Source organism: Lissotriton vulgaris, chromosome 6 (genome assembly GCF_964263255.1).
Source record: "Lissotriton vulgaris chromosome 6, aLisVul1.2, whole genome shotgun sequence".
Lineage (NCBI taxonomy): Eukaryota > Metazoa > Chordata > Amphibia > Caudata > Salamandridae > Lissotriton > Lissotriton vulgaris.
Genome location: NC_141694.1, coordinates 561,152,459 through 561,173,067, shown reverse-complemented (window position 1 = coordinate 561,173,067; position 20,609 = coordinate 561,152,459).

The window sequence follows — 20,609 nt, the reverse complement described above, 5'->3', positions numbered from 1 at the left end:
ATATAGTTTCCTAAAATAACTGCCTTCAATATAATGCAAAAGCCTTTCATGGTTCTGATTGTATTCAGTACAATGATTATCAACTGTAATATGAAAACACATTTGTTAATTTCATGTGGTTCTATTACACTCTTGAATAATCATATGTTTATTAATACCATATACCATACTTCTAAGAATAATAAACAGTTTGTCAGGTGTGAATTCAATAGCTGCTCTTGTAGAGATAATATACATGACTTGTGAGTCCTCAATCGTAAGGGTGTGAAAACCAAAAATCCTAATTTGCGTTATGCTAAAATACTCTTATGAATTGCAATATTAATGATTACACATATTGTCATGAATATATTAAGGTTTTATAATGAAATATGGCTGTCATTTTACAGTGGTTCAGAGCTTCCAGTAGCTTTGAATATCCTTGCTAATTTTCATGTTCACATAAGCCTGAAAACCATGTTATCTACAGTTGTACATTTGCACATTTCCAAAAAGTGCAACCTTGTTTTCGAACCTGGCAAGTAGAAGCGGATTTGTAGGAGAATAATGAGCCTGGTATTGAATTCATGAATGATATCTTCTCCTCAAGGATGTTCTGTGCTTCCCTGGGAGAAGATCTTGTCACATGCTCATTAGATAAGGTTTTGCTAAAAGTAACTGGTTGCTGTCACCTTGTTACAAATTGTTAACTTGTATTGAAAAAAAGCGTATATATAATGGTTTAAATTGCTATATATTTTAGCTTTATGCTCCAACTTACCTTTGACGTTATGGGGTGAATAACGCTGTCCCCATGTATGGTGACACTGAGTAGTATACCAGAGATAACTGATGGACAATATAACACTTCGCGGCTACATGATGTGACAATATCATTATGTAAATAGTCAAAAAGTATTGATGGGGAGAAAATGGAAAACAATGACTGAAATGTATAAGTGATAAGTTGGAATTGCTGTATTTATTATTGTATAGTCGAGAATAAAGAGTTTAAAAAAAATGCTACAACTTACCTTTTCTAGCAAGACCCTTGTCCATTGAATTGACAAATGTTTTTAATTCTTTTGCTGTACTGCTTGCTACAATGCATTAACACTATCATTGAACTTTTAGGATTCACAGTGTATTGTGTTTCATTTTTAACAATGGATGCCTCTTTGTATAATAAACAAGTGCAATAGAGTTTGTAATCCTGATGAATGACTACTTGTGAAAACTCAAAAAAATTTGCAAAATGCAAGTTCAAGATCGTGATGGCAGCCTCCTTGTAAAGTGCAAAGTACAAGTTCATATTCCTAATGGTAGATGGAGAGACCTTTATTACAAGTGACCGGTCCAAGTGACTTAAATTTGACAGCTGAGATAACTATCATATATTAAAAAGTAGGGGCTTATGTAAAAGCCCCTTGCGCCACTAATGCGGCACTTTTAATATGGGGAAAAGTGATGTACCGGCGGCGCAAGAGACTTGTAAATAAGCCCCGTAATACATTGTTATTGTTATGTTATTCGTGATTTGTAAAGCGCACGGGCACCCAGAGGTTTCATGGCGCTAGAGAAGAGAAAAGATGGTAAGCAGTATCCTAACCGTGTGCTTGTTTGAACAACCAGGTCTTCAGTGCACCCCTGAATTCCATTAGATTAGTGCAACTCCGGAGTGATAAGGGAAACGAGTTCCAGATCTTTGGGGCCAAATAAGCAAATCAGCTTTGAGAATGGGATAGAATACGTGGACTCCAGTGCTTACCACACCAATATCTGCAAGGCCCACTACATTCTAAGCATTTTTCTCTCAGTAATTCTCAGCATATTTGACCTGGCAAAATGTACCCTAAGTGGCAAAAATCAGAACACCAGTTGTGCAGCAAAAGAAGTTACCACACATACTCAAATATCATGGGCCACACATAATGAGGGCCCTAGAAGAATACACAAGTGCAATATATATCATTATACTAGTGTTGTGGGATAAAAAACATGCTTGATGTCATTTGTTGTATTTATAAGAAAATGTTGGTCCTAATGAGAACCCCGCCATCAGGGGTTTGAAACGCGTCGACCTGTACTGACTTGACTGGACTCTTTGTCAACCACGAATATTTAAAAAGCGTTATGTTTAATTTCAAAATAAGAATTTGTGTTCAACATATATAGTTGTAAATAGTTTTGAAACAAGAAAATAATACAATTTATAGGCTCCATTACTTAGACTTTTTGTTGACAAAGGGCCTCATTGTTGTGTTTTTGTATAGTTGTGTGAGTGAAGTATGAGTATTGTTGGTAGGATGTGTATAAATTGTAAATATGTATAAAATTGCCGGTTTGATATGTCTAACCTTATAATTGTTTGTACATGCAGATATTATCTTTGATATGGTTTAAAATTGCAATGCTCAACTAGTGAAGAAAATAAAAATTTTAAACGGACCGTTATGCTTCATTCATAAAGGTCACTACCAGACGAGTGTGAAACAAATCCAGTATTGGCCACTGTTTTGTTTTTTAGTTGTATTTGGCTTAGCCTTACTGGACACAGCCAGGACCCTGTGTTGTTTTTACCCGACTGACATAACCTGGCAGTTTATACAGTTGTATTGTATTGTATTGTATTGGCATTTATATAGCGCACTACTTACCCGTAGGGTCCCAAGGCGCTTCGACCGCTGCGAAACCCTTCCTGGCTTCCCTGAGAGATGGTCCCTTAATGGGTATCTCCAGGGTGAGACCAGGCATCCCCGGCGGTCTGGTGGGGCTGTTAGTGAAGATGAGGCAAGCTAATGCCCAGAGTTGCCGAGTGTGATCGCTGATCAGAGTGGGCACCGAGGCGAGAGAATTATCGAGTCCGCTGACCCTGGTCCAGAAACCTGCCGCGCCGGGAATCGAACCCTGGTCCCGGGCCGTCCTCTGCTCTCGGGTCTGCCGCCTCTAACCAGTGAGCCACACTACTTCACTAGTAGAACGTTGTAAAACGTAAATGTCCAGGCTTTGACAGAGCGCTTGGATTATGCTCACAATGATTGCAAAGGCAGGAACTGAGGCATAGTGAGATGCAATGATCGCCTAAAAATCCCATGATGGGGTCAGGAAGAGAGGGTCAGAATGAGCTGTTGTGCTGATAAACCTAGGAACGGGACTGCTAGTATATTCTGTTTTCTGTACAACAATGTTTTGTGAAAATCAAGTCAATGCTAAAAGTAAGTTTACCAAAGAGGTTTTCAAGACACTGCCTCAGAAACCAAAGTAAGTTAAAGAGCAATAGCACAGCTGGAACAATGATACAATGATACATCATGCATACTCTTATAATCACAATAATCACAAACCTGGCATAACAAAGTGCTGCCATATACAAAATCCCATCAGAAAGCTACAAGCTAGCCTAAACAGAGTGCATTCATAAACTGAATTAGAGAGCTGGTATTCTCAGAGAGCTGATAAAATGCAAACACTGTCATAATTTGATACCTCAATGCATGGCTACTAAAAGGAAAAGCAAATTTTTAATCATGAAAGATTCCTGCAGCGTCTCGTCCCATGAACAGGCAGTTGTTTGTTTCTTTTTTTAAATCAATTTCCACGTCCGTAATGGGGATACTGATGTTAGTTAAATTATTCTTGCCCGAGGTTGGGAATGGAAAGGCATTTGGTTCCGTAGAAATTCTGGCATAAAAATGTATTAGTTAATGATTTATCTGGCTGTTGGATGCCTCATTTAAAAAACAGGAGGCTTAGACCCGAGGTTTATGGTCATATGTTTTGCAACATTGTGTGGTTCGTGAGACTCGCATCCAATTTGTCACCCTCTTCAGCGTGCATGAAAGACAACACCAGTACTATTAAATATGTAAGTACACAAACCAGAAAAGGACAGTCAAAGTAACATTATTCATCTACTGTTTAAGCCTAGAACCAGAGTAGCTATAATGAGATGCACGTGTACTAAGCAACCGCATTCTGAAGTATAAGCCCATGCCCTCACCACATGCTTTAGGATACCAGTGATGTTAATAGACATGCAAACTCAGTATCCGGCTCCTGAATGGCACTGTCCAATCCCTTACTTGTATGAAATCTCACATGTGAACGATTCTAAAGATATCATAATAGGGAGTAAGGAATCTTTCTGATTCTACTTCTTCCAACTCTACAAAACAAAGGAAACATACACCTTGTTTTCAATCAAATCTGTCTTCCCAATGGTAAAGAGTGCTAGTATTTAAATATACACCAAATATAAGGAAACAAGCATTGGCCGCGCGGCCGTAAAAGTAACACGGCCGCATGGCTGTGAAAATACTGGCTCACTAAGAACAGCAAAGGGGGCGCGAAAGTGAAAGTGATCGCGATCAAGCGCGGCGGGCGATACGCTTAATGAGCATGACGAGGAAAGCATTATGGCGCCTCGGCGCGTAAGCGCGTGCCTGCGCACATGCAAGCAAGCTGTAGGCCGGCCATGGTAGCATTTTTTGCTAAAAGTCTCACCAGATCAGCGCATGCACTGGGTCAGGCGAGACCTAAAAAACGGGACTGAAAGTAAGGCAGTCCGCTAGATTAAAGAGAGGCACCAGGTTAAGGGGTTGAAATATAGAGCAGAGCTCTTCCAGGACATTGGGGTAAGCAACAAGGGTGAATGCAGAACAGGCTATCAAATATCACAGGAGCAGAGACAGCAGGGGCCGAGGTGATGGGCAGAGGAGGAAGAGTATACAGTAAAGAATAAAAACAAACTTTGGTTTTCTTGATGGAAGTAACTAGGTTGGCCCACAAAAGAGTAGCAAAATGATCAAATATTTTGACGTTTTGAGCAAAAAATTACAAATGCTTAGGAATCTGCAGAGTTTAAACTGAAAGCACCTGGGATATCCTGTCAAAACCATCTATTATCATGAACATTTATGATGATGAATAATAAGAAGGTCTGAGTCAAAACATTTCAGCTCTAGTGCCATGTTGGAATTTACTGCAAGGATCCTCCTAATTTAAATATGTGAATGGGAGAACATTTGGTGAAGTCTACACCTTTTGTGCTCATATTGTCAGTTTAAATCTTGCAGACTTTGGCCACCCCCTACCTGCCTGGACGTTCTCTCCGCTCTGGCTCCCTTCAGCTGGCCACCTCCGTCAGAGTCAAGAAGGCTCGATGGGGTGGTCGCTCTTTTTCACATAACGCGGCCAGGCTCTGGAACGCCCTCCCCCCATCTCTTCGGGAAATCACCAATCATCTTGTTTTTAGGAAAACCCTCAAAACACACCTGTACGCAAAAGCACACTGATCTGCCCTGCGCATGCAATAATAAAGAGTAAGTCAAGAGCGCTACGAGGCCTCCGGGTAGATAGCGCTTTACAAGTGTAATTTAATAATAATAATAATAATAATAATAATAAATCAGGAAGATAACGAACAGTTCATGGAGAGGGACATGAATATGGTTATATCTTGGTCGAGGCATTGTGATTTGGACACTATTCTTACAGGCATCTTCGATCATCCCAGGCTTACATTATATTTCTGTTTGACGCTAAAAGTAGCCTTTCTCAAGTATTGTTACTGAATATTGTAGGCTCTATGGTCTTCACTAGAGGTAAACTCGCCAGCATCATTTCTATGTAGTCTAAGTGTACTAGATCTTTATTAAACCAAATTACTTTTTCGATGCATTGCAGTTTTGTATTTTTATGTTGATAATAGGGCGAGCAAGTCAGGTCAGTTTTCCATATGTGTTCATCAGAATGAGTTTGAGAAATTGGCGGGGGTATTGACAGAGTGAAGGGGGGTGTTCTGCTTGGCACATTACTGGCAGAGGTATGAATGAGCCAAAGGAGAGAGTAGGCAATTCAGCAGAGTGAACCTGGTCAGGAAGTATGACAATAGGTCATGGATTATGTTAATATTTTTGCCTGAAACCAAGTTACAGAAATTCACAGGGGATGGAGGCCTCAGGGCATTATCATAAAGGCAAGTATGGCGGTTTTATTGATGGCAGATCTTGCTGTTATTCACTATAGATATTATTGCATGCCAACATTCTCCATGGATCCGATATGTTTTAAGTTAACTTTTAAAATCTTTGGTGATCGCTTCCTATATTCTCTGCCACCAATGTTAAAATCTCGGTACTCCTCACACCATATAATGGGCTGACTTTGGGAAGAAGATGGTGAGATTGGTTGAGGAGGTAATCTGCACCATTTTGTCGGAAGTCGTGTTCAAAGATCAGATGCACAGACTTGCAGGGGGAGCCGCGCAGTCGGATGGTCGCTATTGGATCGGGCCCTAGACCTCGAATGCTCCCGGTTCTTGCCAGGGGAAACCATCCATAACGCACACAGCGCATGGCCGCATACCTCACACTCAATGAGGCAGAGGCTGTGGCTGCCTCCTACTGTCTGCCTACTCCTTTTCCACCATTACCTTCACCACTGCACTGTCCCTCGATGCCCTTTCTTGGGCACGTTGTGCCGGCCTCTCGCTGGTCTTGTTCACGTCGTGGCCGTAAGAGGCTGCGGAGAGGCTTGGAGGCTGAGGAGCGGTCTTGAAGAGGTGGGCAGCTTGGCGCGGTACAGCTGAGTGGCAAAAGAGGAGGGGAGCAGGATTACTGAGATTCTTGGGAAATCTCCGACCCACCGCTTCGGCCCTGGCATTTGGGTAAAAAAAACTTTCAGCTCTAACTTGTAAGTGACTAAGCAAAGCTGTTTCACCAGTGCATGCTGCTTGCTGCGACCCGCATCTGGAATATTCTTCATCATTGTGGGGTGGGGGTAGAGAGGTATGTGTATCTAACCCTGGAACGGCCAGTTTCAACAACAGGGCTGGTCGAACAAGCCTGCTCATAACCATCCTTATTGACTTTTTCACCAGGAATCCATCAAAAGTTGATCTTAATTACTCATTGCTGTGGTGTTAGGGTCATCAAGGGCTATTGTTCATGCTATGAGTGTGGATCAGAGACCCCCTCATTTGCCTAATAAATTAGAAGCTGGAAAGGTATCTCAGCCATCACCTTAACCATCACCATAAAAAATATTCCTTGCACAATCCAAGATGATTCTGAACTTGGGGCTGAGGCTTTTGCGACATGGCTAGAATCTGCAGCTAATATACTGGCACCTCTGAAATTACACACCCGGAAAAAATGCTGCCCCTCGGCTCCCTGGTATAATGACAAACTTAGACTATTAAAACAAGCTTGTCATCGTGCTGAATGAGCCTGGAGACAAACCCTAGAGGAACCTGATAGAACTTTATACAAAGCTAATATTAAGGAATATAAATACGCACTAGTGGAAGAAAAATCCAAATACTGTACACACATAATTGAAAATTCAACATCTACAAAAGAGCTATTTAAGCTGGTACAACAGCTTTCATCCTCCCAACCCATAGCACAGCTAGAAACTTCACATGCATTCTGCTATCAACTGGCCATCTTCTTTCAAACCAAAATCATGGATATATACCCGCTTCGATCCACACCTTGGAATACCCTTTTTAACACCGGTATCTAGCAGCCTTATCGAGGAGGCACCTTTGGAGCCCTGTAGCGAGAATAGAGGCCTTTCAAAATTCTCTGACTACACACCCCTTCTTGTTGCACAATATCTTTTGAGAACGCGTGCAGGTTCTCCCATGGAGGCGTGTCCACCTGCAATTTTCCATATGGCAGCTAACACCATAGCAGAACCCCTCTGAAAAATATCATTCTGTCTTAAAATGTATCCTCAGAGTCGGAAACAGGGCTTATTTAGGCCACTTCAAAAAAATCTGACAGATCCCAGGGACTGCAAGAACTACTGTCCCATATCCTTGCTTCCTGCCCCAGCTAAAATCCTGGAGCTGCATCTTAACAAGCAGCTCATGGAAACTGAAGAACAACAATCTTAGCTCAATGATTCTCAGTTTGGATTTAGGAGGCATCACGGAACAGAAACGACTTTATCATCAACCACTGACTATATCAGGCATACTGTGGATGAATGGCAGGGGGTAGTGCTGATTCTCTTGGATCTGGCAGCAGCATTTGATACCATCTCACCTATTCTGCTGCAGGACAGACTCCGGAGTCTCGGTATCTCGCATCAAGCGCTAGCTTTCTTGTCCTCATTTCTGACAGGGAGATCCCAAAGGGTGAATTTAAGATACTTTCATTCAGACTTCTATGTTCTACCCTGTGGAGTTCTGCAGGGATTGTCTCTGAGCCCTACTCTCTTTAATCTGCATGTGACACCCTTAGCAACTGTGATCTACTCATTTGGATTGGAGGTGGTGTCATATGCAGATGATACACAGATTATGGTTACTATCCCTAAAGGGCCATGCTTATCGTCAGAAAATATTCTCGGATGCATGACCAAAGTGGCAGAATGGATGTCTGCTAACTTTCTGAAACTCAATGGGGAGAAAACTGAAGTGATGATATTTGGATCAGGGTCATCTAAGTGAAATAGTAACTGCTGGCCTCAATACTTAGGCTAATGTCCTGCCCGAGCAAAAAGGCTAAAAACCTCGGAGTTCTGATGGATATTAAACCCAGTTTTGATGTCGAAGTGAACCGTACCATCTCGACATGCTCCTGGCTCATGAGGATGTTAAAAAAAATCTTTCCTTTTATCCTACAACCGGCCCGTAGCATTGGCCTTGGTAATGTCCAGACTCGACAACTGTAATGCATTATACCTGACCACCAATAAGAGTATGCAGTACAAACTCCAGGTGCTGCAGAACGCACTGGCAAGACTTGTTTTGGACATTCCCAAGACACAATCTGCCAGGAAGGGACTGGAGTTCCTACACCTGCTCCCCATTGAAAAACGCATTTGTTTCAAATCACTTTGTATGGTTCACAAATCGCTGCATGCTCCCTACCCGTCAAGGTTAAAAACTATGTTCAAGTGGCATTCTCCCAACAGACCCTTGCGTTCTTCGCTCCAAATGCAGCTGGTTGTACCAAGAAGAAAAAGTGGGGGGACAGAGCAATCTCGGTGGCTACAAGTAAACTTTGGAATTCCCTACCCCTTGCCCTTAGGTCCATTCCCCTTCTGCTCGCTCTTAGAAAAGCTCTCAAGACCCTGTTTTTCCATGTTTAGAATCGAGCTGGAGTCTCTTTTTCCCCTTACTTCCTGCTTATGGACGGTTGGCCTCTAGCACCTAGATGCCTTCAGGTAATTGCTGCACTTTATAAATATCAAATCAAAATCAGAATCATGCAGGTCTGCTGTCTTCAAGCGGCAGTGGCGATGACGTCAATGCAGATTCACGCCTGGAGATCTGCCCTAAAGGTCATATATTGGATCCAAGTGTTACACAGCGCCTACTGTCTGCCTCTCCAGCTGCTTATTCAACTGGCGGTCCTGCTACAAGCACGCTACCACGGGCCCTCTTAGAGGCTAGCAGCCCTTGTTTTGTTCCAATTATTACAGTTCTTTGAACTTTGGGTCAGTCCTGGCCCTTCTTAACGATGTAAGTGGTGCAACACAATCTACCCTACAGCAAGTCCGACACAGGTATTCTTTCAAGCAGGCGTCTCTGCACATATATTGCTGAGGAGCACTGTCCAGAGTCAAACGTGGACCTAAATTCAAAATGCCCTTTTTGTTCTGCAGCCGCTTCGCGCGATCGGGCTACAGTGAGAAGCATAGTTCTGCTATCTCTGACAAAACTTTCCCAGATTGTTAGCATTGGCTATATTCAACGTGAGGCTGTTTGCACGGAGTTGAATGATCAATTATTCCTGGAGCAATCATTTCTCCTTGCCTGAAGGGCTCTGTAACTATGGTGCAACCAGCAATGCTAGTCCCAGTCCTCCCTCTGCAGTGGTAGGTTTCCTTAACATCGTCCTCTCCAAAATAAAAGGCATCAGAGAACGAATCAGAAAAAGCCCAAATTCGGTTGTTGCACCCGAGGCATATTATCAAGAACAGCGTTAAAAATGATTGCCGGTTTAGCAGCAGGAAACTGCTGCTAAAGCGGCGATAATGGGCTTGATAATATGCCCTTGAGAATTCCAGTACAAGTCCATGTTCTGGTGTAAACATGGGCTTCTATTGGAATTCTCCGGGGCATATTATCAACCCCATTATTGCCGCTTTAGCTGCAGTTTTCTGCTGCTAAACCGGCGATAATTTTAACGCTGTTCTTGATAATATGCCCCCCAGTCTTTAAGTTCCCATTGTCCGTCTGCTGGAAGGTGTCCTAGTAAGAGGCCACAGAACACAATGTGCCATACCCCGCAGGGCAGAGCAGACTGGCCAAGATACAGCCGATGCACTTCTAGGGGAAGCCCCTGCGCACTCTCAGGAAGCTGCCTCCAGGAAGGGAATCCTGGGATTGTCAACAGGCCTCCATTCAGAAACTCCTCCTCATGACAATTTGGCCACTGCTGTGCAGTCGACTTTAAAATCCTCCCGGGCTATACCTACTACAGCTGGTTCGGACTCAACCCTGTCTACATCTCCGTTAAGCAAAAGAGAGAGGAAGCGACGTCGGAAGTAACGGAATAAAAACAGCAGGAATTTTTCTATAGCGCATCTCCAAAATGATGTACCTGCTGTTTTGAAAAAATTAGACCTAGGAGATTGCCTCTAGATTAAGGAAGCAGCATCCACTTGTCCACAGAGGCAACACGACTAGATCATAATGCTGTCACTGGCATTGCCAAGTCAAATGTACCAGTGAAACAGAAAGCACCTCATGCCGAACAGATCTGAGCACCCAAGTTGTCGCATGGGAGAGCTAGCTGGAAAGAAGGAGGGTACAGGTTCCCCCGGAGTCAAGGGTGGCACAGAACGCGGGCTGTCTAGGAGGCCCCTCAAGGCCTTTGGACCATGCTAACTCTGAAAGTATTCAAGTTATAATCCCACAAGCAACCCCTTCTCAGACCATGATGCCCGTAAGAGAACAGTCGGGTCTGCTCCCTCCGAACTCCAGGTACAAGAAGGGCCTACATTTGGATCTTCTGAGGAGCAGCCCTCTGGCGAAAGAAGCCTAGGGAGGCCATAGGGGCATATTATCAAGACAGAAAATACAATTATCGCCGTTTTAGCGGCAGAAAACTGACGCTAAAACTGCCATAATAGGCTTAAAAATATGCTCTATGGAATTCCATTTGAAGCCCATGTTAGATATCCTTCACATCTAACGTGGGCTTCAATTGGAATTCAATAGAGCAAATTATCAAGCCCATTATCGCCGTTTTAGTGGCAGTTTTCTGCCGCTAAAATGGCAATAATGTTATCGCCTGTCTTGATAATATGCCCCATAGTGTTTTAGATGCCCCTCGGGCTCTCTCTATGACAATTGAAAGCCAGGGTAATGGCCAGGCAAGTTGCTCTCCACCAACCCAATGTCAAATTGTTATTCATTCTTGAATTGAATACCACACACAGGTTCCCCAAGACATCTTGAACAGGTGAAATGTCATAAGTTTAATGAAGGACACATAATGAAATCCTCTTTGGCACGATCAGTCACTCATTTTTCATACAACCCATATCACCAAAACATAAACTAAAACTAGAATACAATAGAATAAGAAATAAATAAAAAAGTGAGTGAGAATATCTACACTCAAAAAGAGCCTAGTTTGTTAAACTACTATCATATATGTATTTGTCTTAAAAAACTCCACATTATTCATTAAAAACATCAATGCACACAGTTACAATATTAAAAAGCATCAGTTTGTTGTGTCATAAAAGACATACAAAATACGACACGGATAATACAGTATTAAAAAATTAATACATTTTAATTAAACAGATAATACAGTGGGAGAACAAGTCAGATAATGATATCATGTCATTAGGTCAACACCAGTCTGTATCAGATCCTTTGTTTCCAGTCGGAACTTTAATATCCCTTGACTCATAAATGAGCTAAGTTTAATGAAGGCCATCCAGGAGCTCAGTTATTTGGAATCAAAGGATATTATTTCAGTTAAATTCCTAACCCGAGTGCTGCACAAATCACTGAACCTACACTGGTCACGTTTGCCTCTTCGGTCCACACGCAAAAGATCATTTCAAAAGAGAAAGTGTTGGGCATTAAACTCAGCATCCTTAAAAAAACGAATTAACCAGTGGTTCTTGAAAAACACACAGCACCAATTGTGACTACGTAAGAGACGTACTCTACCTTAAAAAATGTACTAGCAACACCTTTTCAGTTTTTTGAGGCCAGCAGATAGAGACAGGTGATCCTTCAAGGGCTGAGTGGAGCTGATTGCTCTACATTTTAGCCTATAGGTGCCCTGATTGAATTAAGGCCACAGTCCGCCCTCATGAGCCCTTGCTCATCTCTGTATGTTACTGGAATATTTGTGGCCTTGCCCAGAAACATATCTACTCGAATTTTGGGGTACATTCGAAATCATCGCTTTACAAGAAACCTGGTCCATAACTGATCACCTCATCACTGATTTCCTTGAGTTCAGCAAATGTGCCTCCAAAGAGCACAAAAACATCAGACCTAAAGAATGCCACTCACAGTATATATACACAAAGCTTCAGGTTGTGACTAATCCCATAGATATGCAAGAGTACTGGCTACAGGCAGATAAACTGCTAAACTGAAGATGTAATTGCTCGCTTCTGCTAATCAATTCATACAATAATCCCTGCTCGAGAGGAAAAAGGCCAAAATGAAACCATCTTATGTCAGTTAAATGTGAACTGGGTAGGGATCATCTTTCAGCGGACTGTATCGTAACTGGGTACGTCAACCTGAACCTTTTCCAAAACTACTATGAGGAAGCTCCAGAGCTGGCTCTTGACTGTGTGTTGGAACATCACAGAACAAACAATGACTAAGGGAAGCCTAAGAAACCCGCTGGAGGAACTGGTGGCCAGTCAGCTCAACAACCTGGGCTTTAAAGTCCTAAATGTAAGGTTCCCGCAGGATGTCCTGCCCAACTGGACAAGATGAGGCAAAAAACACAGTCTTACCTTGATTATACCATATGTAATGTGGAAATGTTCACCTTAGTGGAGAGTTATAGCATAGTTTCCCTCTCTGAGAGTGATCACCTCCCCCAAGTTACAAGAATAAACACCAACTTGGCTCAGCATACTCTGTCCTTTTCTGTCTAGACACTTCATGTCGAGTTAATCTGCAGAAAGCCCAGATTGCTACGTCACCCAGCAAGGGAGTGAACCCTATTCTAAAAGCACCATGGAGGCTTTAAGCCCTGTCAATTATCGAGGCTCTGAAGGTTCTAATCTCTTCATTAAAGGCCTGTCCTCCTTGACATGCCAGTTGAACCTGGTCATGGTGAAGGCCAGATCAAATGGAGTCCGTGGGCTAAATGGTCTTCCACAGGCCCTCTTCAAGCAGGACATCCCCTTTTGGACCTGCAAACTCACGCCACTTTTTCGATTATTGTCTATGGAGTACATCAATACCGGACTCCTGGCATGGTGCTATCATTCAACACATTTTTTTAAGGTGACTATTAATCTGACCCCAGCAGTTACTGGATGATAGCATTTCTGGAAAATGAAGCAAAACTTTTTGCTAGCTTACGCCTAGAGGACCTACGACAATGGGTGGAATTGAGGTGTCTTATTCCAAAGAATCCAACTGGATTTATTGATAAGCCTGGTACTTCAAAAACCTATTAGTTATATTAATATTAGGAAGGGCGATAACATGTCGGACCTCGCTCTACGCCTGCTTAGTGGACTTCAGGGCAGCATTCGACTTTTTCCCAAGGGGGGCCCTTTGTACAAAGTTAAAGAACTGGGGCATCCAGATGAAACTCCTCGAGGCAATCATATAACTTCATACTGACACATGGGTTCCTATCAAACTGGAAAATGGAGGTTGGGTATCCAGGAAAATTGCCACCTTGCAGGGGGTCAAGCAAGGGTATGTGCTGGCCCCACTGCTTTTAAACTTGTACATTTCTCATTGGTCTACAGCTCTCAACAATATAAACAGCCTTCTCCCTAAGATAGGAGGCGAAAATATCAGTAACTTGGTCTATGTGGATGACTTAGTCCTGTTTAGTTATACGAGAGTTGGAATGCAGCGCTTGTTAAATCTATTGTACTCTTACTTCAATGTTAACCACCTGGAAGTTAAGTTAAGGAAAACCAAGATTCTAATATTGGGCAGGACAATCAGCAAGGTGAGATGCTGGTATCTCAATAGCAACACGTCCTTGAAGGTAAAGACATGTATATACTTTGGGAGTTACAATTGTCACAAGGTACTCTTTTGCCTGACACATGGAGGCTGTAGAAACCATGGCCCTGGCCCTCCTGTCATGTTGTTCAAAATTGTCAAGCTCGCCTAGGGGGATGAGCTTTGAACCACTTCTGAAGGTAATCAGGGCAAAAAAGTCATTCCATCCCTGGTTTATGGCAGTGAAATTTTGTGGGGAGGTATGGCAAGCTTCTAAACAAGTTGGTCAACAAAATTTATCAGACTGCCCATCATCTGCAGAGATCTTCATCAGCCACTCAGATATGACTGGAATTTGGACTTCTTCACCAATGAGTGGCCAGGGCAGGAGCATTTCTAAATCTTTGCCACATACTCTGGCTTGCTAGGAGAGGGTGTCTGGAGGCCCTAATGTGGGATGAAACTCAATCTGGAGGTGCTAGACACCCTTACTCCCTGCACTCAGGGGACTGTTGCAGTCTCCTGAATGCCGGAGAGCTCTGGGAGTCAAAACGCCTTTAAGCTAAGTTTGAAAAAGAGAGCATGCTTCTTCTCATGTCAGGCTGACATGGATGTTCTGGCAAACCACAGGCATGTGTGGTGGGCAGTGATCATCCTGATCTGGTCTGCACGTACTAACATTAAAGTTTATTGCCCTCAGGCTCGGGGAGTGGCCAGTTTTGAAATACATAGTCAGGTGGATTCAGGTGGATTCAGCTTTCGGATTCAACAATGTGCAGGTGCTGTGGAGTGTATGATGAATCACTACAACACATCGTTTGCAGCTGTCCAGTCTTGTTAGAGGAGAGGAAAGTATTCCTCGGGCCAGAATGGAACAAATTAGGTACGCACTTGTACCTGCAAGCAATTATTAATGCCCCTAACACTGACAATGCCACTTTGAACATTCTGTTGATCAACTTGGCCTTAGCAGCTAAGAAGCTAATCTTTAGGGTATCAACATGTGGTGTGGCTCCAGCCATTAGTTCAGGCACTTTACTGGATTGCCCACTAGCACCACAGCACATTAAGGCACTTTGTCTCAGTCAATCGACTCAAGTTTAAAGATTAAGCGCGGGCCGTGTGGACAGACCACGAGGAGGCGCAGCCCAGAGCAGCAGCGGCTGACAGTGAAGACCTGGTGCCGGCCTTAGGCACCAAGAGTCCATGAGGGGCGGACTGTGAGTGCGAGCCAGACTGCCGGTCCTCATTTTCCAGGGTGTACCGGGGTCCCTGTCTGCCCCCACCCCTCAGAGACCGAGGTCCCGGCGCAGCGGAGGCTGAAGAGGGGGCGCCCACCCGCCATTTTGGGGCGGCCTAGCGGGGAGTCGGCGATTTCAGGGCTGGTCAAGGGTCCTGCGTCCTGTCGGGACCCTCCCGCCCCATCATCTGCAGACAAATGAATGCCCCTGGGAGGCGACATGCAGTGTGCGCTAGCAGAGGGGAGGAACGCGGAGTCGGGTGGCGGTCGGCCACAGGAAACACGGGGCCCATGCAGCGAGTCACAGAACCAGGGCAGCCGGCCTAGGAACAGCCCTCAGGTTTGAGAGACACCCGACGTCCCCAGCGCACCTCAAAGGCTCCCATCACAGTTGACTCACCAGCGGTGAGGCGAGGCACGGACCCTCCATTCTGTGACGCGGCCTACCGGTGACTTGCGGTCTAGAAGGCAAATCTGAAGCCCCAAGCAGTCTACTGCAGCAAGCGGTGGAATATACATCCACAACAAAGTCAGGGGTAGAGGAATAGGAGGTCAACAGCCACCATGGGTTCTGCGGGGAGACTTTGATATCTTCAAACCTCCTGGGCAGCCATCACAGCCCACCAACCTCTGCTTCCTGACGTGAGGCCTAACATAGTGGTGACGTGGAGCGAGTCGGGGATCCCAGGGCCACACTTACACCACAGGGCCGGAACTTGGCACCGCAGTAGGAGGGTCAGCTGATTGGGCCCAGAAGTCCGGAAGGTTCACCAGCACCTGCCGGCCGGAGACTGTTACCGGCCTCTGGCCACACAACATCCAGATAACAGCACGCCAGCGCAAATACCAGATCTGCATGAGGTACACCCCTGCTGCCTCTGTCCCGGGCGAATCCACACGGGGACAATCAGTACTCAGACCGGACTCTGACAGGGGTGCAACATGTCCTCCTCTTAAGGGTGTATAGACAAAACCCTCAAAGTGCTATTCGCGAAGGCGCTGGCCGATCACCACATGGGCGACATGGCGAAGGGCCCCAAGCATTCCGCGCCCACGGGTGGCGACAGCAGTGAACTGATCACGAAAGCCTTCCTGGAATCCCTGTTTGTCGTGCTGCAGGAGGATTTACAAACCCTTCAGCTGGACCTTACGGCGGAAGTCAAAGATGTCCGCAGAGAGATGGATGGCATCAGAGAGAGGGTCGCCGAACTGGAGGAGAAGAGCGATGGGAGGGACACGGATTTGGAGGCACTCCAACAAGAAGTCCTTAGAATTCATGACCAACAAGTAGACCTACAGTCACATCTCGAGGACTTGGAGAATTGCTCCTATATCCATAACATCAGGTTCCTGAGGGTGAAGAACGACGAGGAGGCAGGCAAGATCTTTAAATACCACAACCTTACCTAGCGCACAGCTGGTTGCATGTTGTTTCCCCCTATTCAATAATTATCCTTATTCAATACTCTTGTTTGATTTATACATTTATTCTTCAACCTTTTTTCTGCAGGTTATTCTCATGTATGCATCTGATGCATTCTCTTTGATCAATTCTCAAATATATTGCAGTTTGCAAAAATCAAAATCAATAACTTATTCATCATTATTGTACAATCATGATTAAACATATTCGGCGATTGCTGAATCTGTTGGCCCGATGCATTTCGGGACCCACATCCCTTCTTCGGGGGCCTCTGTGAAAGGAATAATATATTCATGTTAGTTCTACCAAAATTACATTTGTGTTTCTACATTAGCCACTACTTAGTCCTGAGTGCCACGCTCCTCTATTAAGAGCTGTAGTAATTCATTCTCATTCCTTTGCATATAAATGCCACGAGGTTTACTCAAAGTTCCAACACTGTCACAAAAGCAATAGCAACAAAAATGACAATTTTTTGACCCAACAACAATTCATAATCATTTCCTCATACAAGTTTATGTCAATTTACGAAAAGTAGCAACTGTTTCTGAATTGGGTGCTTTATCTATCAATTTATGCGTGTAGTAAGGATGGAAGCTCACTCACGTTTGTGTCGCAAACGCCTAGTGGTGCATTGTTTTGTAGATGAAGGGGGCTGATCCGTATATCTACTCTCTGTCAAAATAGAATATTTTAGAAAAAACCGAAGTTCGGGAACACATAAATATAACTAGGGTAAGGTTAAACGTGGTATGTCATTACCTGTTCTTCAAAGTGAACAGCGTATCTGAAAAAGATTTGAATTTTTTTTTTCAAAAACCCATATTAAAAAACGGGTCTTTAAGTTACTAGAAAACATGAAACACGTTTTCTGAAAATCATGTACGCTTACCAGGGGTTCTCTGAGCATGTACACGAAGTCCCTTCCTGGATGTGCCTGTTCGTTGGTGTAGCGCTAAGTGAAATGAAGTATCGCGATGTTTAAATAAAGCACATTTCTCGCGTTCTTCGATCTAGACAACGGACTTTTGCGGAAGTAAACAGTGTTACAGCCATCTTGGACTGGTCTGTTGTAGTTTAACGCTAAGTGAAATGAAGTATCGCAGTGTTTAAATAAAGCGCATTTCTCGCGTTCTCAAATCTAGACGACGGACTATTGCGGAAGTAAACAATGTTTCAACCATCTTAGACTGGTCTGTGATAGATAACTTCGCGGTATGCAATATATTTGAGAATTGATCAAAGAGAATGTATCAGATGCATACATGAGAATAACCTGCAGAAAAAAGGTTGAAGAATAAATGTATAAATCAAACAAGAGTATTGAATAAGGATAATTATTGAATAGGGGGAAACAACATGCAACCAGCTGTGCGCTAGGTAAGGTTGTGATATCTTTACCACAAACCAATCCCCAACTATTTTTGACATCTTAGGGACAGGCAGCCCTGAGCTACCAAGCAGCACGCAAAAGAAGGACATTAACTTGAATAAAAACCACCACATAAATTAATGAACAGCAAAGGAGTGCCAGAGACCTAAAACACAATTTTGAAGATCTTTAAATACACCAGGGAACTCTTCAATCATATTCTGAGTTGACCACTAGACACTGAACTACGCCTGGACAGAGCGCACAGAGTAGGCCTACTGCGCTATGCGACCGCCTCACCATCGGATATCCTGGTATGTGTTCAGGACTTCCGAACCAAAGAAGAAATTCTTCAAAAGGCGTGACGAATGCACCCCCTAATGTTTCGTGGTCAGACTCCTGTCCTCAACCAGAACCTGGCAGCATTCACCCTACAAAAAAGGAGAACTTTCAAGCCTATTACAACGCACCTCCGACAACATAACGTCTCCTATAGCTGGGGTCATCCATTCCGTCTGGTGTTTCGCATGGATGGCAAATTTTATCAGCTGCGCTCACTGTCGGAGGCGTGCCGGCTGCTCAGGGTGGATCCCCCAGTGGGAAAAAGCAGAGATGACGGCCCTACTCAGGATACAGATGACGCAAAACTCCATTGGCGCCAGCAGGGCCGGCGATGACGACAGAGACAACCTCCTCCTGCTGAAATATCACATGGACAGAAAGCAGCCCTTGAGACCCTATCCGCAGAATTAGCAAAGACACAGCCTGGATGATGTACATGAATCCGCCTGTTCTCTTTGATTGGTCCCTCTTGTATAGCGGGCTGTTGGCGGGGGGCGCCCTTGACCACAACGTTCCCCCCATGGTAACATTTTTCCAATCTTCTGGATGATGGACTACGATCTGATTCTTTTTATTTCTCTTTTTTAGTTCTGCTTGCTGCAGAAAGCCATTCAAATGACATTTGGTTGGGGTTGTCGTTGTGAGGCCAGTATTGTACAAGTAAATATTCCAAGGAAAACAAATGGTTATCTTGGCCAAAGTAAGAGCGTTGACGTTTCGACCCTGGTTGCGCCCAAGTTGGTGGTCGCGGCGTGAGCATTTCTCACGGACAGCTCGTTTGGCGTTCACATCCAGATCGCTGAGTTATATCGCTGAGTTATATCGCGGATGATACTGCATCGAGGGTTGACCAACGGGCTACCCTCTGGAATAATTCACCATTTGACCGATCCCCCTCCCCCCTGTCTTGATAAAGACCCGCCGCGACCACCAACTGGGGCGCAACCAGGGTCGAAACGTCGACGCTCTTACTTTGGCCAAGATAACTCCAGGAACTTGGGCACTAACCATTTGTTTTCCTTGGAATATTTACTTGTACAATACTGGCCTCACAACGACAGAAAATACTTCGTTTTTTCCTTCCCCCGGTCCTTTTCCCTTGTGGTTTTATTGTAAATAATTGTTTTGTATATAAGTGTCACTATATGCATTGCACTGGTCACTTTAATCACCACAGTCACTACTCACGAATTTGAAGTACTTACTAGTAATGTAGTGGAATGAAGTAATTCCAGTATATTGTCTTTCTCTTGTTTTTAATATATATAAAAACTTTATCTATCAGAGAGTTTTGCTTGTTGTATGTTTCTGAGCTGTTTTCAGCCTTCGCTAAAGAAATTATTATCACTACCCAACAGAACCACTTGTTTGTTAATAACTCCCAGGGAGAGCACCGGCCTGGCTGCAGGATTCACAATCGATCCTCACTGTCTCTTTTATACCCCCCCTACCTCGTTGAATAAAGTGACGCTTCCTCCTTGCAGCGATGATAGTGCAGTAGGTTAATGCATATACTGCAGAGATCTCAGGCACGTGGGAACTTATCTTGTACTGCCAATTTATTTTCATACATTTTGCAAGGCCTAAAGCAAATGATGAAACCTTGGTGAAAAATCTGGTTGGTGAAACCACCACTGTCGAATTTTAAATCTGACATAAATACATAAATTCAAATAGAAGAAACATATTTTAACTTGACAAATTCAGCATCGATTAGTAAAAATAGCTTGATATTAAGGACTGCTACATGGTGGGAACCAATTTACCCCCTATACCTACCCCTTCCCCAAGCATGCTTTAAAACTAACACTTACTACATCCACGATAGGAGCCTATATACCGCCATCTTTATCCTCGTTAAACAATGAATTTTTGGATGACGGGAACATACATTCTGAACGATGGGCGTATTACACTAGACCACAGAACTGTTTGAACCTCCACCTGAGAACAGAACCAAACTACCTCTAGTTCTTTAACCCATGAAGATTGATAGTTGGGATTCTGGAGAACCGCTTAAGCTTTGTGACGACTGTGGCAGAGGAATTGCGACTCAATGTCCGCTCCTTGCATCTGATCGGGCTCAGCTTACCTCTTAAGTGTTGTGTTGTTC